Here is a 27,762-nt window from a genome sequence, read left to right as displayed (position 1 = left end):
TTGCAAAATTGCACAGGCCATTGACCTTAGCATTATATCACGGAAGCAGCTAATTAAAATGATATTTTAGTTCACCATCCTCCAAAATTTGTAACAGCGTGTTCTACTGATAACCATTTTTTGTTTTATAACTGTCGTTGAACAGGTGACACAATTTTTGTGTTTACGACTACCAATGTTCAACTTCGTATCCTTGTAATTTAGAACCCAATCCAGAAGACAAGAGAACTCCTGAATCAAATATTGAGAGAAATTTGCTTTCATTGAGGACTTTATGATGCAACTAACAATTTTGCATTACATGGTGAGGAAAATCACGAAAATCTCCCTGGTTAGCCTAAAGGCAAGGAAACTTTGACTCATGATCCGTCTATCATTGAGGTTATTTTATTTCAACCATGTGATCGGTATGAGCCGGTGCGGAATTCGTATCGAACAGCCATCGCTGGGATTCGAACCTTGTCGATAACTATAATCAATAACCATACCTATATTCATTACAGATGCATAACCATTTTTTTATCCACTCTTTTGCTTATTCCGATTGACTCGCTTTGGTTTGATAGTTGACGTAACACTAATGGGTTCTTGGTTCTTCTCGTGACCAAATTGTGAATTTTTAATTAACGATTTATGAATATTTAATTAACAATTTTTTTTCAACAGATTCTTGGTTTCGCAAATCACACTGGCCATTGATTTTGGGTTTGGTTTCAAAAATTTAGGTATATCTGATTTAAAATAATCTCATTAAAGGTTTTGTGAAGAAAAAAAAACTTGATATTCCGGAAAATAAGCTAAATGAAATTTTTTTTTCAAGAAAATTACCCTTATTTTACATTATATGAGTTTACAATGAGAAATTTCAGGATTAAATTGTTTGTGACAGCAAAAATTATCAGCGTTTAGTTGAGTGTAACTTCTATTTAAACTAGGAAAGCAATTTGAATCTTTAATCATTGGTGATATAAGCTGAAAACAAAACAGGGAAACAATACAATGTAAAAATCACTCGTTCCTCTGTAGAAAAAAAAGTGTATCGGAAGGGGAAAATTATTTCAGTCCTTGGTTAAAAAAAATAAAATAAAATCTTGACTGAAAGGTAATGACGAGAACAAAATGAAGAAGAAAAAAAAAAGTGTCACATTAATTTCATTGTCATCCGGCTTGTTGTCACTCTCATCATCACGGCGTACGACCCCAGACGACTTCCTTGTGCCATTTCTGTCCCCGAATCCTCTGATGGTGTTGCTTGATGACGGGATGCGTATCCTGCTTGATTCTCTCTACGTCCTCTCGGTTTAAGCAGCGATACTGCGTGAGAAATAAAAATGGAGGCAAGTTTGATTTGAGTTGAGCGGAAAATAAAATTTTGGTAATTTTTCCTGTGGTGGTTTAAATGGTGGGTCCTCTTTTATCAAACAATATTTAATTTAGAACAGCACTTTATTTTTAGATTAGAAAGCCTAGCGACCTTTTAAAGTTATAATACGGGATGGGAGATATATATTAGGGATGAGTTAGGACTCACTGTTTCACCGAGACACAAAATTTTAAGTCTGAGCTTGCCCCAAATTGAAATCAAGGGGAGTTTTCGCACCCAAGTCCTTCAGAGTCATAAATTAAATAGGACAGATAGAGTTCAAATCTCACTAAGTATGAAGCCGAAATTTTGCACAGAGAAATGACAAATTATGTAATTGAGATTACTTATTTACGAATGTAATAATTCTTAAATTTGTACACTTAATGGTTTTTTACATTTTCTTTCGATTGGTTTCTGAATTAAATGGATTTTTGTGTATTTGTTTAGTTTTGAAGCAGTCGGTTTGTTTATGAAACCTTTATCATGAGCCCGAAAATTAATTTAAGATCATGAATCCTAGTTCATGTTAGGGGATCACCCCGTTTCATTTCTAATAAACAGTACTTCTCGAAAAATTAAATTAAACATTTTTATTCATCAAACATCTTTAGAACTACATGATATAGTAATAATAACAATAAGGGTCTGAAACTTACGATCAACCAAGCGACTATATTGGGACTATATTTTTTAGGTTGAGTTACGGTCCCCTATTTGGTCAAAAACAAAGCAGTAAAAAAAAAGAGACGTAAATGGTCGATATGAAATAATAATTGGGAGAATTTACGCATTTTAAGAATTGATTATTTGCATTATTGAATTATCATATCTTAAGATGAACTCACAAACTACGAAGATGCTTCATTTGCTATACTCAATCCGTATTAATTTGCTCATTAGGTCAGAAGTTATTTAGTTTTGTGCTGAGTGCACGAGTTAAATCAAAGAGTCAAGTGTTTGAATATAATAATTTGAGGAGAAAAGGTCTAAGTTAAATTCAACTAATTCTTCATTAAAAATTTATGTTGTTATTTTTTGTGCTTTGTCAACGAAAAAGATAATTATACAAATAATTAAATAAATGTATTAATAAATGGAAAAAAAAATAGCTAATAATGTCTAGGAATGGACAAATAGATATTGTGCTAGTCCGTTTGATCCATTTTTATAAAGAAAAAAAATGAAAAGAAGTAGTAAACTCGTTTTACTGTATCTTGCATAAATTACGATAAAATAAATGTAAACAAAATTGCACTTTTCCTCAAAGTTGCTCGTGTAGATAGCGTTTGTCTTTATATTTTTCATTACAGTGATAATTACATTTAAAATCTTCAGAACATTTTTTTTTTCATTCCGTCACTTCAGTAACTCCATCAATCTTGTCGCGTCGCTCTTCCTCAACAAGCCACTGTAGTTGAAGATTTTGGAGGAATGCATTGATGTTTTATATTTAATTTTATAGATGACAGATGAGGTGTTGCTTATAGATGAAGTGTTTTTAAATTTTCCTCTTGATAACATTTTAGATAATGTAGGTAAATCGAACTATAATAAATTATTTAATTATTTTCATTTAATTTCAAACATTCCACACTCATTTCCTTTTATGTGTTCCAGTTATTAATCCTTATAACATTCCTTAATTTACTGTAATTATACTTTCGCAGTTTTAAGCTTTTATTCCAAATGAAGAGAATCAAAACTCTTTTGGAGGCGATGTTTTTTAACCAGTTTTGCTTTGTTCAAATCACCATGAAGTGAAGTGGTTAGAATTAGCTTCTGCTCTCCTCTCTTACGTCATTCCATTGTTTAAATTCAAATTTTCACTGTAATTATGAATTATGATTTATTTAGTCTTTGTTGTCTACCATGTGGGTTTAGTTTGTGAATTTTAAGTATGTGTTTTAAGTAAATAATAAGGGCGCTCCCAGTTCATTTACTCCACTAATGTAGTTATGTATATCGTTAGTATAGTCTGCAATCAGAAACATCAATTTTTCATGAATTATGCGCGTGGTTATTGTTGTAACTCCACGGTTCCCATGGACACCCTTTCATTGTCTGATCCACATTTCTTAGATCCAGAAACTCAACTGAATTACTATTTCTTCTTCTTCTTCTTAATCGATATAATTTATGCTCACTGTCAATTTTTATTTTAAAGGTTATTATAATGATTTCATTTTTAGATTTCAATTAAATACGACTATAGGGGTTCATCCAGAATTTTTGTGCGAGGGTCTATTTTTGTGAAGTAGTGAAAAACATGTAAAATAAGGTTTCAATGATTAAAACTATTTGGTGTAGGGTCCATTTTAAAGATAAACTAGTTTGCGGTCTAATAACGATAATAAATTTTGTGAAAGGTCCGTCAAAGGGCCGAAATTTCTCATAAAATTATCCCTGGGAAGTAAAACAGGAGGTATGAGCAGTAAATTTCGTATAATTTGGGGATCATATTTATTTTAGAATGAAATAATTGTTAAAACAAAAAGTTATTGTTTATTTTCTTGGATTTAATATTTTACCCCCTTTCAGATGTAAAAAAATCTAGATAAGTATTCTGCTAAACATTAATGTTTCAAAAATATCTTTAAGAAACCACATGGTAAAAAAGTTCTAATCAAATTACGGTAAAAAGAGGGTGCCCGTACTTTTTGCTAGAACAATATGAACAAACGAAAATTATGATATATCGTTAATTTTTAGAGAAATATCACAGAATCACTCTAATTAAATAAATATTATTGTGAAAGCTACGGTATAATATTTTACGGTAAAAACGGGTGTTAGGTTAAATTGGATTTTACGGATGATGCACCCAAAGTGCCGGTACTTTATACTGTAATTTTATATGGAATTTTTTACAGTGCATGGCTTATTAAAATAATTTTATTGTATTTTGAAAATTTTGATGCAAGGAGCTGTGGTCAACAAAAAAAGTAAACAATAATAATTACTTAGTTTTTTCATGGATTATTCTAAAAATTCATTAAAAAAACAAAGATCTTTACTTATATTTATTTAGGTTATTTACACATATGTTATTTATGTATGTTGTCAAGGCAAGAAAGTGTTAAAAACTTTCCTTATTTGTTCAACAGTACTATAGATTAAATGAATCAGGCCATAAGCAAAAATTTCCCAATTTTAAAAAATATTACGAATAAATTACTCCCCTTTTCTTTATTTGACAACTAAAATTTATTTCACCAAAATTTTATAATACATATTAACAAAGTGACATTAAATTTCTTATACCAAATTTATAATATTATTTTTAATAAAATAAGGTAATTCTAGTGATATGATCGTTGCTTTAACTTGTCTCAAAACAGTTATTCTTGAATAAAGTTCCTAAAAATTTGTTCCAATCTTACACTAACTCACACAAGTTATGTTTTAAATTATTTAAAAATTAACATGATTCAAATATTTATATTTGAAAAGATAGACGTCAACCTCTAAATAGTAGCCTTTTTCCCAAAATTGACTTGTTGTGAAAACTGATAATTTTAGTTAAGTTCGCATCATCGATAAATTATTTATTAGTTAATTTAGTGTCCAGATAGAGTATTTCAGATAGAGCAAAATTGTGGACTCAAAAGCTTTGATGCATAATCTTTTTATGAGGAGGGTTACATGATTGTATTTTCAAGGGTGGCGATGAAGTAAAAAAAAAATTATGTCAATTAAAGGGTATTAAGTTACGCCTCTAAAAAACTAAATTTATTCATTTTTCTGAAAATGTTAAAGGTTCTTAAAATAAGACATTAGATAAGAAAATATCAAGAATAAAAATATTTAAATCGGGTAACATCTTTCTCAAATTTTTATTTTTCCATAAAATAAAAAATTTCTCTAAGAAAATACAATTTTGATATTTTTGAATACTGTTGAATAACCTCTTTTAATTCTGAAATAAATCTTTGAATTTAACATTGATGTTTTGTTTTAAACATTTATATCTAAAGAAAAATTTTAAAAGTCACTCAAATTTTTGAAAAAATTAAAAAATTTTCGTAACGATTTAGCACCTTTGTCAGAGTTTACTAAATAGTTTCTTTTATGAAGTTTTCAAATTATTCTTTGTGCACAAGACAGAGGGCCACACATAAACCAATTGAGGGTCAGATGCTGTTCCTGGACCTCAGATTGTATACCTTTACCCAGAGATGTAGAGATGTAAGTTAAATACATTGTAAAAAATATCTGATCAAATTATGGTACGTAAAATCTTTTAATAAAATTCTTAAAATCCTTTTTTACCGGAACATGTTACGAACATAAAAAATCTGATATACTATAATTTTCACAGTAATAATGGCAGTAAAACAACTGAATCACTCCAATTAAATAAGCATTACTGTAGAAATTACGTTAAAATATTTTACGGTAAAAATGGATTTTACGGTAAAATGAATTTTACGGATAATGCACGTAAAGTGCCGGTACTTTATATCGTAATTTGATCCGAAATTGTTTACATTGTAGCCGATGAACAATGCTACCAGTTTTTCAATTCTTAGTTATTAACACTACTTTGAAAAAAAAATGAATAAATTAAAAAAAACGGTATTAAAGTTTCCATTTGGATACCGTCATTATTTGTTAAGTTTTGCATTCCTATAATACTATTTTTTAATTACTCCGAGTTTTGTTTCGTTTAAAGTCAAAACATTAAAACTCACTTGCCCATACAGTTTGAAGGATATAGTATTATTTTCCTGACTGTTCAGAAAATTAAAGGAAGGGAAGATGTTAAAAACCCTTCCGTGCGTGGAGTCCCTAACATTCAGCTGTTCAATTTTTGTTTTCTGACAAATTTCAGCAGCTGCTTTGTTTTGTAAGTACTTCCTTTGTTTGATAATCATCTTTTATCACCTGCCACTTTAGTATCGAAGTTTCGAACTGGTGTTTGTTGGAAATGTGCGAATTTTATGCCTTTTCCGTGCATTTAATATGAGTAATCGGTTGAACTAAGTTCAGGATTCGTTTTCCTAGAAATATAGACCAAAATTTCCAAAAATAATTTTGTACTTCTCCTCCATTTCCTAGAAGAGTGATATTATTCATAATACGAATGAAATACGATTCAATATAATTGCTTTTTTAAACGAGTTTAATTACGGCTGTTGCCCTTAATGTTATGGAAAAATTTTCCGTTAATGCATATATTTTTTTTAATGAAAACTGATAAAACAAACAAGCTTTTAAACTTATTTGTAAGTTTTATTTTCAAGTTTTTTTAGGCCTTAATTATCGCCTATTTTAGGACATAGTTAATATTTTCTTCCTCGTATTTTGTTTTTCTTTTCGAATAACGGATGAAGAGCAGGATAAAGATTGTTGTGCTGTGAAACTATCAGGTCATTTTCTAAACTCAAGTTGATGTTTAACTTAAAGTTATTTTTTGACTGACTTCGTATAACGAAGTAAAGGTATTGAGTTTGAACTGCTGATTTCACGATTGCAATCGAGAGTATTGAGAGATAGTTATTCAATTTAACTTTAATGTTCACGATTAATTAAGGTATGAAATCGGATACAAAAAAAATATTTCATCTAAAGTACCTTTTTTTTTAATGACGGTTTTAGATTTTAAACTTTTTCCAGACATGGAAGAGGGGCCGGAATTGAAATCTAGAAAATGTGGTTCCCGGTAGTTTAGTCAGTAGAGCTAAATGCTACTAGCAAAATGTATCGTGATTATATCGCGAATAGGAATTTATTGTCACTTAAAGTTTCGATTACTTTCCAAAATTAATTTTGTGACATATAACTGAAAAGTAGTAAATAATTAAATAGAATAAATTTTCTAAAACTCCGTTTTTCAAGGGGACTAGTAGGAAGTATTAAATAATTCCATTTTTGTCATACTTGAAATATAAAACACAGAGCGCATCACTTTTGCAATAGATTTTCATTTTTAATCCTCTTTAGAAAATAGTTTTTGAGCTATTTATGTTATTATTTTTTTAAAATAATAATACTAAAAGTTATTTATGTAGTACTAAACTACGTATAAAAAGGGAAACATCTCATGAATGTATCATAATTTTACAGTTATGATTTCCGGAAAATCACTGAATCACTCCAATTAAATAAATATTACTGTAAAATTACGGTGTAATATTTTGCAGTAAAAATGGAGTTTACGGATGATGGACCAAAAGTTCATACCGTAATTTCATACGGAATATTTCACAGTGTACGTATATAAATGAAAAAACTAAAAATTGAGTTAAATCGCTTAAATAGTTCCTAAATCTAAAGAAATAACATTTTAAAAAAGTTTTTTTAATTTTAATTAAAATTCATGTTGACGGTTTAGTTCAAAGTGTAGTTCAAAAAAGTATTATTGTTCTAATATTGCTTCCACGAATACTCTATTAATTTAAGCCAAATAAATTTTTTTATCCGAATTAGATGCGAGCTTTTTCTCACTTTCAGAAAACCGAGTTAAAAGCTCCATGAGGGTTTGAGTTGAAACCCGATATAAATAATAATCAAATGAATAAAAATTCAATACATATTTCATTATTGTAAAGAAATCTTTCATTTATAATTCATAATTTTTGATTAAATTAAATAAGACTTCGCGATTTATAATTTCATACAATTTTACTAATAAACTACTTAATGATTTCGTTATAAAATAATTCAGATTTACATTTACAATTTGCATAAATGGTTTCATAAATGTAACAGATATATATATATTATAGTTATGTTTTGAAGTATTTAAAATATTCCCAAAGCATTTTTAATTTACTTTATTAAATATCGAAATACCCCGTTTAAACAACTATTATAAATTCAACTTTTTATTTACGTTTTTAAAATGTCACAAAATGATTTAATACATGCTAAAAATGTTTCATACGAAATGTTGTAATTCCAAAATTGCATAACATCAGTTCCGCTAGTTAAATTTTTGGATGAAGGAAAATGTAAATATTTCCGAAATATAAGTTCCGAAATATATAATTTCCTGCTGTACTACATGCAGAAATGTGCCTACTTCTTTACTTATTAGTCTCCCATAAGTTTTTAAAAATCTTATTCATTTTTAATTAATCTTTAAAAAATTTAAAGTTTCCCCCATATATTATTAAAAATCTTACTATTTATTTCTATCTTATACAACTACTATAGTTAAGTTGTAATAAAGTCATGCTCGAAGAAAATGTAATGAATATTTTTAGAGTGCAATATTTTAAAAAAAGTTAAAAAATGCGTTTTTGCGAAAGAAATTTAATTTTCCTTCATCCTCTCATCTCAAACAATTTCTCGAGGCTGCTGTCAAAGTCGCCTCGTTGATCCTAACAATTTTAATTTGACTTTCCAAACACAATTTACAAGATGTTTGTCATTATTTATTCAATCTTAGATGCAACATAAAAATAAAATACATTTTGCATTGGTAGCACGGCATATAAGTTTAAATATTTTTATACTGTTCATAAATTGCAGGAACTAATCTCTTCCCCTCCTTCTTGTATACGTAAATATTTTGTATTTAAGTAGTAAATTTTACTAAATTATTACAAAGTGAAGTAATATTTTTTTAAAACTCTTTTCTCAAAATATGCGTTAAACAATTAAGTACAAATATACACTTCAATACTATAAGCATTAGTAATAAATCAATTTTGCACATTATTTTATTTACAGTTAGAAATAATATAAAGATAGATTTCTTAGTGTTAATAATTATATAATTTCGTTTTAAAGAAAAACATTTTTCTAAATTAAACTTATACACATTAATTGTATCAATCGCAATAACTTAAAATGGAATTTGAATGAGGGTTACGAACAAGACATTGTTTGAAAAAACAAATTTTATGGAATTATTTATCATGCTTAAATGTTGCCAAAATGGTGACAGAAAAATGAACCTAAAAAAATAACGAACAATTGCATTTAAGATTGCCAAAAGCATTATAGTACCTTAAAATATCACGTGAATTATACACTTTGTCCCTTATAAAAATTCACAACATTAATAAATGTTAATTATATATGGATGATATGAAGGTTATGGATGACCTTCAAAATCATACACCTCTAAAGCACTCGTCGACTTATAAGCATGGTAAAAGACTTAACAAACAGAATTAATGTTTCATAGATTTACAGAGTACCGTAATATGTTTTTAAAAATGTAAATTTGAATTATTTTCAAATATATTTCATGACGTTTTTTAATTAAGTTTCTTAATTGAGGAGATAAATCTGAAAAATAATTAATTACGTATTGAATTGTACGAACTGAAAGCTTGAAATGGTCTGAGCTTATTGATAATCAGAAAATTTATGAACATGCAGTTAGACGTTTTAAATTATTAAAAAAAAACATAACTAAAAATAGAATTTCTGCTGCAAAATGTGTTCATTTTATCAAAGGCTATTTAAAATTCATGTTCGTTTACGTACCTTTATAAAATATTTTACCGTGAAAATCAATCATTCACAGACTATTTAATCGTAACTCTCCCTTTACAAACTATTTTATCATGAAAATTGACTTTTCACTATGTCACGAAAACAGAATCTTTCAAAAGTCCCATTTTTGGGAAAGTTTAACTCAGTAAGAGTAAGTTACAAGTGACAGATATCAATCAAATAAAATAAGTAAAATTGATCTTGTTTAATGAAAGAATATAAACAGAAAGAAATAGCGTGTAAGAGGCAGTATTGTTTATAAGGAAGTATGTTTTACGAAAAAGAATAATTAGGATCAATTTGAAGAAGCATTTTAAAAATGGTGTTTGAAAGAACATTTGGCCCCTTTCGAATAAATAACGTATTACAGGAAACAAATATGAATTGAATAATGTAAGTCAAACTGTAAAACAAAAATAAAAAATTAACTTCAATAAAAAAGGCCAATTTCTTTTTAAAGATTCTTAGATTTCTTAGAGCATGGTATGAAAAAGGGATTATAAATACCATATATTTTGGTTTTATTAGCAAAATTGTATTCTTTTAAAACCAGAAACGTCATTATCATGAACTACTGTAAGTTTACCAGAATATTGTTTCTCTGCGATGGGATATTTTCCCCTTTCTATACAGTAAACTATAATAGATGACAATTTTACTTTAAGATCATATTGTCTAATAATTAGTTGAAAAATAGCAAGTTTATCGCTGAAACATGCACTCTCGGCATTTCTGGGTGCACAAGGGGATTTTTAAATTTAGCCTCCTTTTCTTTAACAGATGTTCGCACTTAAAACTTGTCAGATAAAGTGTTAAAACACTATCATAAAATTTCAGTTTTATTTTTGGGAAGCCATTGTAGATTTTAAATAGAAAGTTCCTTGCCTCTTCACCTTGTTGTCAAGTACTTTAACTGCAATGTTTTGAAACTTATAAATAGTTCGGCATTTTAACTTTTTGGAAATATGTAATAACGAAAATGTTACTCATTAATATCCAATTTCTTCAGTTAAAGCATTTATCGGAATGTACTGCGTTAGCGTATTGCGTTGATTATTTTTTTTATATAGTACAATATATTTTGTACGCATAATTCCTATAAGCTTTTGGAATTTTATTTTGTAAGAAGAACTAGATACATAATTTCTGACAAAATTAATCAGTATCATCTCTGCTATAACAAATCATTAATATAAACCTAAGAATATTTTACAGCTAAATTTTAGAAATCAATTATTATCAGTTTTTTGCTAATAGGCAAATTAACAAGAGTGATCCTTAAAGTGCCAATAATTTTTTTCATTTCTCAAACTATCTGGATAATCTACGAACTATTTAGATAATCTGCACATTATCCACTAGACTCTATCTAGTGGATAATGAGCAAAAAACATGATCTTGAGCGAAAATATGATATTTGAGAGAACAACAGCAACGTTTCTGTACGCTTAAATTAACCTAATGCAACAATTAAAGAAATTAACACGATGTTATTTATTTATTAAAGAATCAAGTCTATAAATACAATTGAACAAACAATAAATTAGTTGATGAAATGAAGAAGAAAAAAACACTTTTGAACTTTAACGATATGCAAACCGATTTTGGAAGTCTGCATGTTTTAAGCGCTGAAAAACAGGCGCCTATTTGCAAGAGTTATCAGACGTGAATGAGAAGGAACAAAAGTGATTTGATATATAAAACGTAAAGTTGCAAAAGAAAAAGGAAAAAATAAAGGGGAGAGACAACTTACCTTTTGAATGTTTTGTTGCATATTTTTGAAGCAAATGGAGTTTTTAATCGAGTAATATCTTACTGCTTTAGTTTCTTGGGGTTATTTATTTAATGCATAAGGTGTATTAGGAAACTATGCATTTAAGTGTTGGTAAAATAGCTCAAGCATTAGAAAATTCATAATATCTTAAATGTTATTTTATCTCTTTGAAAACTCTGTCCCGGCGATCATACAAGTTGGCTGCTATTCAGTTAATTGAAATGTTTTTAAAGGAAGGGACATATTTCAGAGAATAATACAATGAGATGTTTAAAAGTATAAATGTCAGTTTTTAATACCTTGCTACCCTTTGGCATTTAAATTTTAACATTTGAAATTTTGCTCATGCGTATTTTAAAGTCTTCATGTTAAGGAGACGTTTTTTTAAAATTTTATTTATAGTTTTTTTTAATCCTAAATAATATCTTTTTTTCTGAAGCGAAAAACAAATTATCGATACTAGGATGAAATCTAAATCAAACAATGATAATTTTTTATCAACACTCATCAAACTATTTGAAGCTCTCAAAGTTTTTTCATTACATTTTTTTATTTTTACTTTAATGAAGTCTCTATAATTTTCCACGCCATATATTGAAAAATAATTCCAATTCTTTTCATTTGCAAATTTATTTTTACTTTTTCTGTATTTCTTAAAAATTGATTTGCGATGTATAGGAACTTTACAGATGAGTTATTTTTTAATAAAATGTTTACATCAAACTGCTTTAAGCAATTTTATAAAAACTTTTCTCCTATTTATTAACCATTATTCATAGAAATAATAAATTTAAATTTCTCTGAATATTTGGACACATAATAGCGAGGAAAATCAGGAAAAAAAAACTGATACACAAAAAAGCACATAATTTTTGAAAATAACATTTCCGAACATATATAACATTTATAACATGTATAACATTTCCGAAATAGAAACTTTCGAAAAAAGTGGAAAGATAATCGAACGCTCTAAACACTGTTTCGGGTTCAATGATGATTTCTCTTCACTCTAGGGCTATCACGATACACCGAAGAAAAAGATCCCTTTCTTTCGCGGACCCGAGCCAAAACCGTCCTAAACAGGACCCCACCTGAAATGGTTATAACTCGTAACCATAGTCACCGCCACAGGTCCAGACAAATGGTTTGGGGAGTTCCTTACATAGACAAACCATAGTAAATATACAAAGTTGGAAAGTAAATTTACCCGAATAAATGGTTTTTATGCCATGCTCTGAGATATCATGATAAAAATTACCGAATTTTATCACATACTATGAAGCCATATTTTATTATAAATTTTTCCAAAATCATTACCAAAGTGCTTCAGTAAAAATTATCGAACTTTTTGATTTTTCCATAGAGCAAGAAGCATGGTACATTTTACCACATTCTGGTAGTTTTGAACATATTTTCTCAGTGTAAGACAATTGAATTTTGTTTATTTCAGTTCAATATTATTTGATGAATTTACTATTATCTTCTCCCAAACTCCGCTTTTGTTATCCACGAGGTTTTTTTTTTTTTTTAAATATTTTGATTTCGCTAAGCACCATTTGACACATTTTAAAACTCATTACTTTGAACTCGTGATTTGTTAACACCGGATGAAGATTATTCGTGCAAAACGGGACTAGTTGAAGGAAGTCTGCATTTTAGAAAATTTGGCAACTTAGCCGGCAGTTAAATTGGTACGTAGGTAAGTTATTGCACTTTGGTTGCTGAATCAACTTGTCATTGGAGTTTATGTTGTGAGCTTTTTACTAGCTCTTTCGTCTGAATCGCCCCGACTATTTTAAGAACCATCAGACGTTTTTTTTAGCACTTGCCAAGGAATAAAGAAAGAAAAAAAAAACGTTTATGTCTGTGGGATGAACTGGTAGATGACGTAAACTTAAGAGTTAAGTTTGTTACGAAAAAAAAAGATACAGTGAGTAATTTAAGCACACAAAAATTTTTATAAATTGCTCTGATTTAGCACAACTTTTTTACCTACTCGTTCTTTTAAATCTTCACTTGCGAATGCTTTCTATTTTACGTTCGAATTACGACTTCGTATAATTTCAGTTTCACGTATTCAATTAAATCATTGTCGCAACTTTATATATTAAGGAAAATATTTTGAGATGCGAATATTGTGTAAATATTTTGAGTACTATTTATGGAAAGGAAATTATTCTATTTTAAGTTTTTTTCCGGACGCCCTCTGCAAATGCTTTTAACTTATATCCAGTAATACTGCATAATGAGATCGGTTTGCTCTGCAAAAAAATATGACGGTCGACGGTTTTTCTTAGTAAAGAGCCATCAGTAGTATTTTTTTTCTTATTATTAATTTATTTATTTTTGAAACTCAGTAAAAAATTTTCTAAATAATTTTGCTTTTAATATTTCGTGTGAGAACATTGAATAAAGTTTATACTGAAAAAAATATGTGTTTTTAATTAGTTTTATTTCTAAAATTCTCCTACTTGCTAATAAAAAAAGCTTAAGTTTGTAATTTAATTTATTTTTATAACCGCCACGTCGAAAAGACATTTTTCTGAATTATAAAACCAATTACATCTATTTACTGTATTATCAATGATGCAGTAAATAGCATAATTAATATACATTAAATAGATGTATTACCAATGTATATTAAAAATATGCATTAACATTAATGTGCATTAATAATAATATTCATTAATAATATGCATTATTAATAATATACATTAAAAATTAATATACATTAATAATTAATGTGCATTATACATTAATAAATTTATTCCGTTTTATTATTTCTTTCACTTAATAAGAACTTTTATTTTATGTTAAAAAACTTTTAAAATGTCTGAATTATTTTTTCTTTCTTTTTTAAAATAAATAATGCATTTGGAAAGTAAATGAAGAGCAAGAAATAGATTTAACAGGAAAATAATAAAATAAGATAAAATAGGAAAATTAACGTTTCTCAGTGGAAAGGAAATCCTTATTTCACTAGATTTATTTTATCTTAATGTTTTATATACTCGTTTTCTTCTCATTTAATTTAATTTAATTTAATTAAATGTAAATTCTAAACCAAATTTGTTATTATTTTGCTAAATTGAAGAATATATGCTTTCTGGTTAAATTTTACCTGTCAAATACTAAGCCATTTAAAGACTGTAAGCGAGACCACCCAGACCCTTATACTCCTGCGTTTCGGACTTGCAGAATTAATCATTATTATATAAAAAAAGTCCAGTTCATACTTTTATTTTGATATCTGCAAGCTGTTTTATCTCTTTAATTACCCTTCCATTGCTGGATAAAAATATTAATTTATAAAAATAAATAGAAGCACACAAACACACACACTTGTTAACATGGGTTCGAGGTCGCCAGTTGTAGAGAATTCGCCAAACAAGTGAGTCTTCGAATGCCTTGTGTCGAGTTCCCATGGCCATTCCATTGAGGAGGAGTAAGCGAAGGCCTTACTCACGTGACCAGGAACTCTCAGACAACTTGATTCTCGGAACTGCGCAGTATTCGAGATAGTTTTCTTTCGCGTTATGGTTGCACGCGACATGCTTTTTGGGATTAAGTTGTTTATGTAAACAAATATTTTTAACTAACATTTTTGTAAAAAAATGTATTTTAGAAGTTCATGCTGTGTTAGAGTGAAAAAGCATTTTCGAAATGTTTATTTAATTTATTTAATTTTTTTTTTCTAGTGCTGAGGAATTGTTGATCAAGATAATTAATGGTATGTTTTGCTTTACTTTTAATTGTTTTTAAAATTATACTTCTTATTTTTACTGTTTAATTATGATTTTTTTAAAACTATTATTGTTTTTACAGTGAAATTATTTTTTTTCTTACTGTTTTTAAGTTTTAATTAAAAATTTTGACAAAACTTGGCATGCCAGTTACACAAATAAATGTATGTTTCGAGCTACTTGTCTGTTTAATTCAATTTTAAACTCTTGTGAACTAATTTCAATTTTGAATGGAATTTATGTATAACGATTAATTAATTAATTATTTTAAGTTAAGGAATTTACACTCCCAATAATATCTTAATTATTATAAGTTATGAATCATATATTTGAGAACTCAAAAGTTCTTATTGTTGTGTTCTTCAAATTTACCTAAATAAATTCATTAAATCATTTAAACGTAATTATTAATTTAGCTTTAAAATGGTTTGATGCATTTATTAATCCATTATAACGATAATTTATAAAACCATTTTAAGGTTAAATTAACATTTATTGTCTTGATTTTTGATTGAAAGTAAATAAGTTCTCTGAAAAAACATCCCCTTAATTTATTGTTAGTTTTTTTACAGTTTTAATTATATCTAAATTGATTTACTTGTATTTAAAAATAAATCTGAAAATTTGAATTTTTAGCTAATATACTTCTGTTAGTTTTTTTAAAAAAATATATAAGTGCGAATTATAGTTCTGGAATAAAAAATAAATAAGTGAGCAAATATAAATTTCTTTCTTGTTGAAAGATGCTTCGTATGAAAAAAGAAATTTTTATATGATTACAAAATATGCTTATCCATTTAAGGAAACGTTAGAATAATCGTATGTGTATTTTTCATGCTTTACGCTGAAATTAAGTTTTTTAAAAATTAAATAAAAAAAAAACATTGCATTCCAAAAATTAAACAAGATATTGCTGTTATAGTTATAGTGAATAAAGAAATTAAACTAAATTTAAAATACCAGCAGAATATATTCCTAAACTAGTGTTTTTAAAACTGATTACTTTTTTTGCGAAATGAAAGCTTACGGAAAAGGATATCTCCTGAAGTGTATATTTTGAAGGTAAAGGTTTACTTAGATTTGATATCAAAAAATTTATCACTTTTTTTCTCTTATTTTTCGAATAATTTATTACCCTGGCTATTATTTTTTAGACAGTTATGGCAAAAATACTATAAGAAATTAAATTAGTCTAAGGATGTTTTCTTTCTTCCTGTAAATGCTTATTATCCTTACTTTCTATTGAATTTTTTTTACTCCCTTTTCTCCTTTTCCATACCGTAAACCGGGGCGAGTCTACCCATCCAGGGGCGAGTCTACCCATTTTAGTTTTATTTAATTTTCACTATTTTAAATTGCAAATAAAAAATTTTTTACCGACGGAGAACTTAGTTCAGACTCTAAGGAAGATGGTGCTGTAGTAGTTTGACCCGTTTTTATTTATTTGGTGTCTTTTTAACCGACCTGTTCAAACGTCTTTTGAGAGATTTGTATTGAAAATCAGCAAACTTTTAGTTGGTTCTCCGTAAGTATATTATTATTATTACTATTTCCCTTTGGTTAAGTGATAAACTTATCTAAGACTAAGATTACATTAATTTTATATGAAAAAAAAAAAAAAAAAAAATGTAAGTTTTGCTGTTGTAAACAAAAAGCCAGAATTCGCGGGGCGAGTCTACCCATTCGTATTTAGTTTTAATAAAGCATAATAATATAATTTAGAACTTTGTTTATATTAAAATTAAGTCATTTTAAATGAATTTGAGTATATTATTTTAATTCTGCATTGATAAATTTATCATTAATAAGAAAATTTATAGGTTAAATATAAATGTAAATATAAAATATGTTTATTTTACCTATTTTTTCAATTTTTATATTACAAAATTAACTTTTTTTATTTAATGCAAGTTAAATAAATTATTATTTATAAATTATTATTACCTCCCAAAAGAATGGGAAAAGGATTTTTCATGATTCCCAATGTTTGAATTTCGATTTTGTTAATAATCTTTAATTATTATTATTTATTAATTATTTAATTGTAAATTTATATTAATTTTAATTTATTTTTATCAACAATAATCAGAAAAAAATGTTATTTTATAATGTTAATGATTATAAAAACAAAACTGTGATCAAAATGTGATAATCGATCAAATACTCAATTTGTGTTATTTTATGAATAAAAAAATGGAATATATAATAAAGTTATGAATTTTACTTCATAAATATCCTATATAGTAACTAAAATAACAATTTAATAGTAAAATTTGATTATTTACAATGTTAACATTCATTTTAGTAGAATGGGTAGACTCGTCCCATACGAGAGATTTGTCAGCAGTTCTATAAAAGTATACAGTAACAGCGTAACTGTTAATATTTTCTAAAATCAATTTCACAGCTCTAAAGAGGTATAAATAGCGATTCCGAAACACCTATTAAAAGCCTTTTTTCTTTAATTGAAAGTTGACAAACTGAAAAAATGGGTAGACTCGCCCCGGTTTACGGTAACTTTAAAGTTAGTTTTTTCAATGATCAGAGTGTTGAAAAACTTAGAAGAAGAACGTGTTAGAGATATCAGACAGCAAATGTCATGTGCATATGAACATGTTAAGTATTAGCATACATGAACAGAAGCATGTGAACATGTTAGCATTATAACTTGAGAATTGGGTTTATTAGTGCCTAGATAAAAGTTAAAGAGAATAGCGGAAGGTGTTAGGAGATATCAAAACTCAAAATTTCGTGTGTTAAAGAACATGTTTAATACGTGTAAATGCAAATTCGTTCTACAAGCAAGGAAAGCTATAATTCTTTTTTGTATATAGCTTTGGAGTTGGCTTATTTAACGCTTAGAGAATTAAAGAGCTTGGAAGGAAAAGGTGTAGAAAGACATTAAACACCCACATTTCATGTTGTAAAAAAAAATTAAATGTGAGTCTTTTGAAATAGAAAATCGTGCTATAAGCAAAGACAACGCTAAATTCCTTCTTTATATATGCATTTCTTTCATGTTTGTATTTACAGTGATATTTATAACTATTTCAGATCTAGTTAGATTACATTAGTTCAGATCTTATAATTCTCTAAATTATTATTTCAGTAACTCTTTTCTTTTGTCTAAGTTATGAAATATCTTTGTTGTTTTCCTGAATTGTTAATTTTCTTTCTCTTAACAGTATGAGTTATACTTTACGCCTGAAACTTGGAAAAACCCATATCGATATAAACTAAAGTTACTTCCTTCCTCAACAACTCATTGTCATTAGGAAACTTTTTGGTTCATCTTGAGTTTTATTCTTTAAGACTTGTAGCCTTTCGGAAAATGTACGTTATTGTTTTTGGTTAAAGAAAATTACATATGTTTGAAACTCCTTTGCGTTATATCTATAACTACATAATAACTGAAATAAAATTTATTTGGCACATAATATTATAATTTTTTTAGCTAATATCCAATTCCTTAATAGCTAAAGTATTTTAGGCAATTGATAATCATATGTTTTTAAAGATTTACAATTAAAATGTTAAATGTTCAAAAATTGAGATTAAAAAAAACAAAAACTGTTTTACGGTGTAGCTCTTTCTTTACAGAAATAAAATATTAAAAATAATCTCATTTTCAATAACTTAGTATGTGGGGGAAAAAACAATATATTTTTCCGAACAAAATGTCTATAAACAAAAATTTCCGTAAAAATTCGCCTTCAGATGCACTCAAATATGCTTAATGAAAGCACTCATGCCTCCTCACATTCCCTCCCCATCGCTTAGATAGTAGTTAACACCGATAAAGAAATCTTTGGTAAGTTTGCATTTGTTTTATTTTAATTGACTAACAGTACCCACTTTATATAATTTGATACATTTATATAAGAAAGTTATCATTTTTAAGCCTTTGGCTAACTAAAATCTGACAATTCCTGCAATATAGTCGAACGTTACTTTCTATTAATTAATATACTAATATAAAGTACTGAGAAAGTCGTCTCAAATATAGGAATATCTGCGTCTGAATTGGAAAAATATATTAGCTAACATGTAGAGAAAGTTAGTCTAAATCATTATATTTTCAAAATTTTCAGAACATAGCTCATGTCACAATCCAAAAATGACAACTAAAGATTCCTGGATGTTTATAACCGGGTGTTTGAATGAATATTGTTTCTTCAAAATATTTTCATCTTTATTTTTTTAGAAATAAATTTTATAAAAAAATAGTTTACGAAACAAATTGATTGACTTATGAATTTAGCTTGGCATACTGTTGTTGCCGGAAGTCCAAACTAAGCAGTAAGTGTCTTGTCGTCAAGACCCAAAAAACGAGCAAAATCTCAAGCGGTCCAAAATTTGGACCGCTCTCTTGATCAAACTATTGGGGCCATATTTCCCAGATTTCAGCTACCCCTATATCTTGAGGGTCAGAAATCCGAATACGTCCACAAGAAGAAAAACAAAAAAAAATTATGTTTATTCAGAGTAAGTACGTTTTTGTGTCTAATTTCGTAACTTAAAATCTCGTTTGCAATAATTAATTAGAGTATATTTGAGGTCACCCCTTCGAACTTTTAAGATTAAGTCTAAAACGCAAAGATCCAATCATTAAATCGAAAGTTGTTCAGGATAGTCCGTTTTTTTATTTTGCGCACTGCACATGTAGGTGATCTCTGCTTTCACATAGTGATTAGTGGCAATGCGAAAATTTCTAGTCCAATGCTCCAACCCCAAGTGCGAATCTTGATTTTCCCAATCAATGAATTATCCCAATCTTGATTAGACATTTTTCATTAAAACACACCAAAGGTTGCAAATTTATGACTTTATTAAAGTTTTCTTTGTATTGTTGTAAAATTATTCCTACTTCATCTTAGAAAAGGAATCTTGCATCAGATAACAAAATGTCGCACTCGTTTACCCAATTTTTGAAGATTGCTGTTCAGAATTATTCCAAAATATCAAACACTCAATTGCACCACTGAAGTTAGTCTGATTTAGTCAAAAATTTAAAAAAAATATACACACTGAATTTGAGAAGAAAAACTTTATTTTTATTTGCTGAATGTCGCACCTGTTTCCCATTTTTATTAAACGATTAATGCTCTTAAATAATTATTCTAAAATATCGAAAAGTTACCCATATACATCTATGCGATTATTCACATTTAGTTATATAGCTAAATTAGCATCACTGTTTCTGACAATTTCTAACAATTAACAGTTTCTAACAATTATTCATGACTATTGAAAATGACTCAAAATGCCAATAAGAAGAAATATCGCCAAGTTTTGAAAATGAAAAGCGATTGTGATCTAATTTTTTTCGGTGTTTTAGAAATTACTCCATTGTTTGGGCTCATAAAAGAATTCGAAATAAAGAATTATTTATTGATTTGAATTATTTTGATTTTAGTCATGTTTTTCGAAGGCTATGTCGTCGCATGAAATGATGCTTTTTTTGCGAATAATATGCTCTATTTTTTTTTAAACTTCTGTGAGTTTGCAAAAGTTATTCCTGACTGTTAGGTTAAGTTTAAACTATCTTTAGTCGCGCCCTCTATGCATATTCTGAAAATGGTGCAAAACGTTAATATGGAGAAAGCCACAGTTAATGAAAAGCGTTTGGGTCTAATTTTTAATTTTTAAAAACTTATCAAACGCTGCATTATCTGGACTGATAAAAATTTGCAGAGAAAGGGGAACAAGGCATTGATTTTGATAATTTATATCTAGGAGGAAAAATATAGCCAAATTGGCAATCTTTGAAAAAGTTTAATAACTTATAAATTATTTAAGTTATTTGTCCGTTCTAAAACCCAGAGAATTCTTCACGTCAAGATGACATATTGAAATTATACCTTTGCTTCAAGTGTAAGGCACTTCTATGGCTTTTTTTTTATTTTCCTTGGTGAAAGCGCTTCGAAAGAAAAATGTTAAAGAAGTTATTTTTGCGTTTCTTAGTGCAATTAATTAGAAGGATAAGTTTCGTATCATATAACCATTAAAATAAATACTTAAAGCAATAATAATAACTTAGCTTAGCTCCCACTTTTAAAGTTCCACTAACTATGACTTTATTTCTTCATGGGAAAGAGCTTTGGAAAACTCCCTTAATTTTTAAATAATTATTCTCAACTATGAAAGAATATTTAAACGTAATGTAGGAAATAGCTTCGAGTAATGGACTTCCTTATTGGTAAGTTGATTTCCCCGGAAACAATACTACTCCTTCGATTTCATTGTTTTCCATCATTGCGTCCATTATTCCTCATTGCTTTTTGTCTTCATAAATGGCTCAAGTTTTTATACCGATGACAGCAGACAACAATTATTTCTGAAGATGGTTTTCATTTATGCCTTCTTTAACGAGCGGTGTCATGCCTTTCAATGTTAATCTAAATGCAAGGTTCGAAATGATTTATTATTAGTTTGATGTCTGATAAAAGAAATTAAATGATGAGTTTAATGCTTATATGGGACAATAATAAATCGATTTGCTTCTTAATAAATCATCGTATTAAGCATTTTGCAAGTGAAATTTAAATTGATTTTATTACGCATTCTCATTATATTAATTATACAATATTAAATTTAAATTCTGAAGTACACTATGAAAATTCCGGATCGAATTCCCGCGTAAAGTACCGGCACGTTGGGTGCATCATCCGTAGAATACATTTTACCGTAAAATATTATACCGTAATTTTTACAGTAATACTTATTTAATTAGAGTGGTTCAGTGATTTTACGGTAATTGTTACTCTAAAAATTAAGGTATAACAGTTGTTTTGTTTTATAACATGCTTCGGTAAAAATGAACTTCACGATAAAAAGTAACGGCACCCAGAGTGCAGGTATTTTTTCCGTAATTTAATCTGGAATTTTTATCAGAGCAGTAACTAATTTTTTGAAATATTTTATGCACTTTTTTCAATAAAATTTCTTCTTGATGAGTTGTTAAATTTTATAAATATATTTTATAATATAATTTGTAAATTTATTTCATAGTTAAAGAATATATTTGGAAGAGGTTTTTACATTTTAGCATAGTAAAAAATATATTTTGAACTGATGCAATTTTATTTATCTACAATTAATTTGTTTTACTTCCTATTTATTTACTTTGCGAAGCATATTTTAATTTTTAAATAAAAACAAGACAAATTAAATTTAGTTACATAAAGTTAAAATAAAAATGTACAATTTTTATTCATATTTTGATTGGGCAGAGCTGTTTCAAGATCCGAAGGGCTCGTTTTGCACCAATATTTCGTTCGAATCCTAGGAACGATTCGTAAACTGCCTCTGGTTTGATCCGATTAGAGAGTATTCACATAAAATTATCCTTAGTGATCACAAGACCTCCTCAGTGGTCCTCGAGTCACTAGACATAAAAAATTTCTGCCTCTAATCGTTAAGTTTTTGTTTACAGTTTATATAAGTAGTAAGCTAATTTAAAAATCCCATTCTTAACAAATTTCTCTATCATTTTGCAATATGCCAGGTTAATAGTACAAGACTCGATTGTATTTTATTCAATCTGATATTTTTCAGGTTCATTATAAAAATCAGTCTCTATGACTTAAGAATTTAATTAAAAGCGTACAAAATTTACTTAATCAGCCTGATTTTGATACAGCTTAAATTGCTATGAGCCTTGTATTATTCCGTCGCTTTGAATGGAGAACTAGTATGTAACAAACTAATTCATCAATGAATAATACATTATCTAATCAGCCCAAAAGTATGTACGTTCTTTGAAATAAATTAGGCTATTTGAACAATGAGTGATATATTTTCTTATTAGCCTGCAAGCATCTGGGCTCATTGTAATAAGCCTAAAAAATGTTAGGCTATTTAAAAATGTCAGACTTTTCCAATGAGTTGTCGCATTCCAAAATGTGACAACAGTTTGCTTACATAAGAGATTTTCCAAAAGCGTACGCCTTTTAATGAGGTGAACCGGGTTCGAATCCCAGCGATAGCTGGTCGATACGAATTCCGCATTTAGCTCGCACCGATCGCAATGATGTAATAAAATATCCTCAGTCGTAGACGGATTATGGGATAGAGTCCCCTTGCCGCCAGGCTAACCTTGGGAGGTTTTCCTCTACATGTTTTCCTCTCCCTGCAACTGCGGGTTAGTTTCATCAAAAAGTCCTCCACGAAGACAAATTTCTTCCAATACTTGATCCAGGAGTTTCCTTGTCTTCTGGATTGGGTTCAAAGTTACAAGGCTACGGAGTTGAACATTTGTAGTCGTAAACCTTAAATAGTGTCGGCTGTTATACGACGTTTATAAAATAAAATGAAATTAGCTTCGATGTATATGCATCAGATTAAAATGACTTTTTTTTGTGGTGTTCTTTCATCTCTGAGTCTAACCTTTGCTGTTGTCGATAAGTAAAATTTGTAAAGTGATCTTTGGGAATTAGGTTTACGCCGAACTCCATTTTCTTTAATTTGCGTGATTATTTTTATTTGACAAAGAAAATTATGTAAAAGTTTAGATAATTCTCGCGTGAAATTATATTACTAGTTAGCAGTCATGCGAATTCAAATTAGATTGCAAGTGTTACGTGTTTTGCATAACTATGCTCGTACGTTGACACGCATTTTATTTGTTCTTTTTTCTATTACGTCTTGCGCTGTTCCATTGGGTGTTGATTTAAAAGACGGTTAAAGTATGAATGCATAATTAATTTGTAATAATAATACCCAATATAACTTTATTACTTGTTTTTCGATAATTATGTGGGATTACAGACGTTTTAACTAGTTTATACTATTATTGTGGGTTGTTGAAGTATGCCCTTATTTTTTAACAACTACGCCAACAATGAATGATGTCATAGACTGTTTTTCTTTTCCTTTTAAACTGACCTTGTTTTGGATTTTGTAACAAAAAAAAAATATTTATCTAAACACGTTTATTAATTTAAGAGAACGAAGGACAATTATAAATTAATTCAAAAATTGTAGTAAGACTAAAAAGAATGAAAATGAAATTTATATGTTTTGCAACCTAGAAACTTTTTTAGGCAAATATTTTTTGAGCTCTTCTTAAAAAAATTCACTCGCAAATATTATAAATTTTTTTTGCATTTTTTAATTAATATTTATAAACATGCATTATGAGTTTTAAACGCAACTTATACCATTTAAATCTCTCAAAAATAGATCTAAATTTTTTTGCGTTTATTAATTAATATTTATAAGCACACATTATGAATTTTAAGCTCAACTTATACCATTTAAATCTCTTAAAAATAGATTGAATGGCGATCCCATATTTTTTAATTAATGCACTTAAATTTTTCAGCTCATTAATAATTTAAAATATCTAAAAAATAAAGTGTAAAGCGCATATTTTAATTAATTTAATGTATCATCTGCATTCTGAAATATTCTCACTACAATCGCTGAGTGGACGAGGCACTTGTCTGGACGAAATCAGGAAAGGGTCAAGATGTAGTTGCCCCTGCGGGGAAACTATCCTGCTCTACAGTCCGTGGGAAATCCCCACACTTCTCATCAAGTAGTTCTTTTTTCTTCTTCTTCTTTTGTTTTTATTTATCCTCATTCTTTTACTGAGAACACACACGCTCGATTTTCTTGTTCTTTTCTTGCTCTCATGTCCTGAAGGCACATTCCTTTCATCCTAAGATTCGAAATAGTTGTCCGGTCGTTCTAGACTGTGTGGTGCCGCCGTTCATGATTTGCGCGTGCGGTCCATGCTAAAGCGTCTGGATTTTTTTTTTTTTGTTTCGCTTGTATACATCTTTTTAGTTTTTTGGTCTCGTTTTCCCCCCTTTTTCTTGGAACTTCTCGGATAAATAACTACCTCAGATTTGGCTTGCAGGGCGACGTTGTTAAAGAGGGTCAGGTATTTCGATTGGAATTTTGTTGCAATTTGTTTGTTTTTTATATTTTATTTGCAAATTATTTTTTGGAGGAATTTCTTACCTGCTTATTTGGACAGCAATCAGATTTTTTTTTACTCCCTTGATCAAAAGTGATCGCATGGAAAATATTTTGAATTACTTTATTCATAGCCTGATTTTTGATCATCTATTATACAGTAATAGTAATTTTTTTATTTTTATTAATGATGTTTTATAGATAAGTAAAGTCTGTCCTGTTAATGAATTTTCAACACGGTGATTATCTTAGTTGATTTCTGAGTAAAATAATTGATCATATAATAAATTAAAACTGTAGATTTATTTTAACTTTATTCCACATATTTGAAATAGTAAAGAAATTCTTTCAAAACTAAACTCTCAATGGTCAACGACAGGAGATTCTTCTTTTGGTCAATTACTTTCTCTATTTTTGTTTCGATATTAACGATACATCTAATTATTAAAGGGAGTTGAGTATAATTATTTAGGAGAAAAACACTCTAAAATGAAAAATGGCGGAAAAGAGTTTTGAAAATTCGCTGCCCTAGGTTTCGAGAACAGTTATGTTTTAAGTAAAATAAAACGATTGGGTACTTGTAACTCGAGAAGAAGACGGTCACTGATACACAAACACGTGATTTATGACCTCAACGCTAGCTGATCGCTTATAAACCAGATGACGTGTAAGTTTCTACTCTTAAGATAGAATGTTAATTAACGTGATGTTTATTAAACACAATGCCGTATCTCTCATCGAATTTGTTAAAATATAATTTTTATTGTCTACGCCTTTTACTCATCTTAGATATATTATTTGTTCATGTATTTTATTGTAACCATGATATATTTTTGTTTTGTGTACATGGCAGCTTTGATGCATAATTAATTTGCATATGCTCTACATGGCTTCGTCCTTGTCTTCGTGCTAAGTAAGAAATTTATTGTGAAAGAATTAAAATCTATGTGAAAGAATAAAGAATGTGCAACTTAAGAGAATTCATACTTGACGGATTTGGCTTGCTCGAAATAGAATGGAAAGAACAGTTTCCAACGTAAACAAATGCCACGTTTCAAGAACCAATCAGAACCGTGATGCCCACACTACGTCACTAGCAGGTATCCTATTATTCATAGAACGAATTTTGACTTTTAAAAAGACAGTGATTTTAATGCACAAAAGTCACTATAGCAACTAAACAACCAATCAAAATTTATTACATTTAGTTTTATTTTTTTATTGCATCTGCAATGGAAAATGTTATATTGGACAATCATGGAGAGATCAAATCAGATGATAATTGATAACTATCTAACTCACGAATACAATCAATTTTGTTTTGAGAAAAACTCTTGGTTTGTGAAAGCTTATTTCTTTATCAATATGCATGCTGTGCAAGAGTTTCAAATTAAGGGTATTCTCGAATTTTCATATGCGCTCTCAAATTGAGTAAAAAAAAATTATTATAGTTTCTGAACTATTGGAGTGTTCAAAATTAAAATATTATTGAACTAGAATCTGTTTTTAATTTATTTATTTTCATTATAATTGTTATATAGAGTGATGAGTTGAATCAGATTGCTCATAGACCGAATAAGTTTATATTCATATAAATTCAAATTCAATATTTTTTACTATACTAATTCATTGTTTTTCAAATTTTTAAACAAAAATTAATTGATAAGAATATAGGAAGAATTTAAAACTAAATATTTCAGTTCACCATATATTTTTAATTTTTTTCGTTGTTTTTATTACCAACCAATTTTGCAATTCAAGAATTTTGAGCTTTAGTGTCATTTCATCTTACACCCTTGAACAAATTAATTGAAACAAACTCAATAAATTCAGAAAACTAAGAGAAAATGCTATTTTATTTAAATTTATGCAAACTCAAAAATTTTTAGTACATAATATGATCTCCACGACACTTTATTAACATTTGGACACGATTCGGCATGAATTCCACTAATTTTCTACAGTCATTTATAATATTTGTGTCCTTGTACCACACATGAATTAACGCCGTGATTAGCTTCTCCNTGTTCAAAATTAAAATATTATTGAACTAGAATCTGTTTTTAATTTATTTATTTTCATTATAATTGTTATTTAGAGTGATGAGTTGAATCAGATTGCTCATAGACCGAATAAGTTTATATTCATATAAATTCAAATTCAATATTTTTTACTATACTAATTCATTGTTTTTCAAATTTTTAAACAGAAATTAATTGATAAGAATATAGGAAGAATTTAAAACTAAATATTTCAGTTCACCATATATTTTTTAGTTTTTTTCGTTGTTGTTGTTATTACCAACCAATTTTGCAATTCAAGAATTTTGAGCTTTAGTGTCATTTCATCGTACACCCTTGAGCAAATTAATTGAAACAAACTCAATAAATTCAGAAGACTAAGAGAAAATGCTATTTTATTTAAATTTATGAAAACTCAAAAATTTTTAGTACATAATATGATCTCCACGACACTTTATTAACATTTGGACACGATTCGGCATG

General features: G+C 28.2%; 1 long non-coding RNA gene across 3 annotated transcripts in view; it reads left to right on the top strand.

Moving 5' to 3' along the window:
- The window catches only part of LOC107445625 (uncharacterized), a 54,809-nt gene that overhangs the window by 10,090 nt on the left and 16,957 nt on the right, over positions 1-27,762 (top strand). For 2 of the 3 annotated variants that reach the window (XR_011637253.1, XR_011637254.1), the window contains exon 2: positions 15,290-15,321. This is a non-coding gene — a long non-coding RNA (uncharacterized lncRNA). Of the gene's footprint in view, positions 1-15,036; positions 15,169-15,289; positions 15,322-27,762 lie in introns of those variants that run through there. The other variant, XR_011637255.1, reaches the window with a different exon arrangement.

The sequence above is a fragment of the Parasteatoda tepidariorum genome, chromosome 1 (genome assembly GCF_043381705.1).
Source record: "Parasteatoda tepidariorum isolate YZ-2023 chromosome 1, CAS_Ptep_4.0, whole genome shotgun sequence".
Classification (NCBI taxonomy): Eukaryota; Metazoa; Arthropoda; class Arachnida; order Araneae; family Theridiidae; genus Parasteatoda; species Parasteatoda tepidariorum.
The sequence above is the reverse complement of the archived record's forward strand: the minus strand, read 5'-3'. Positions and strand labels throughout refer to the sequence as shown.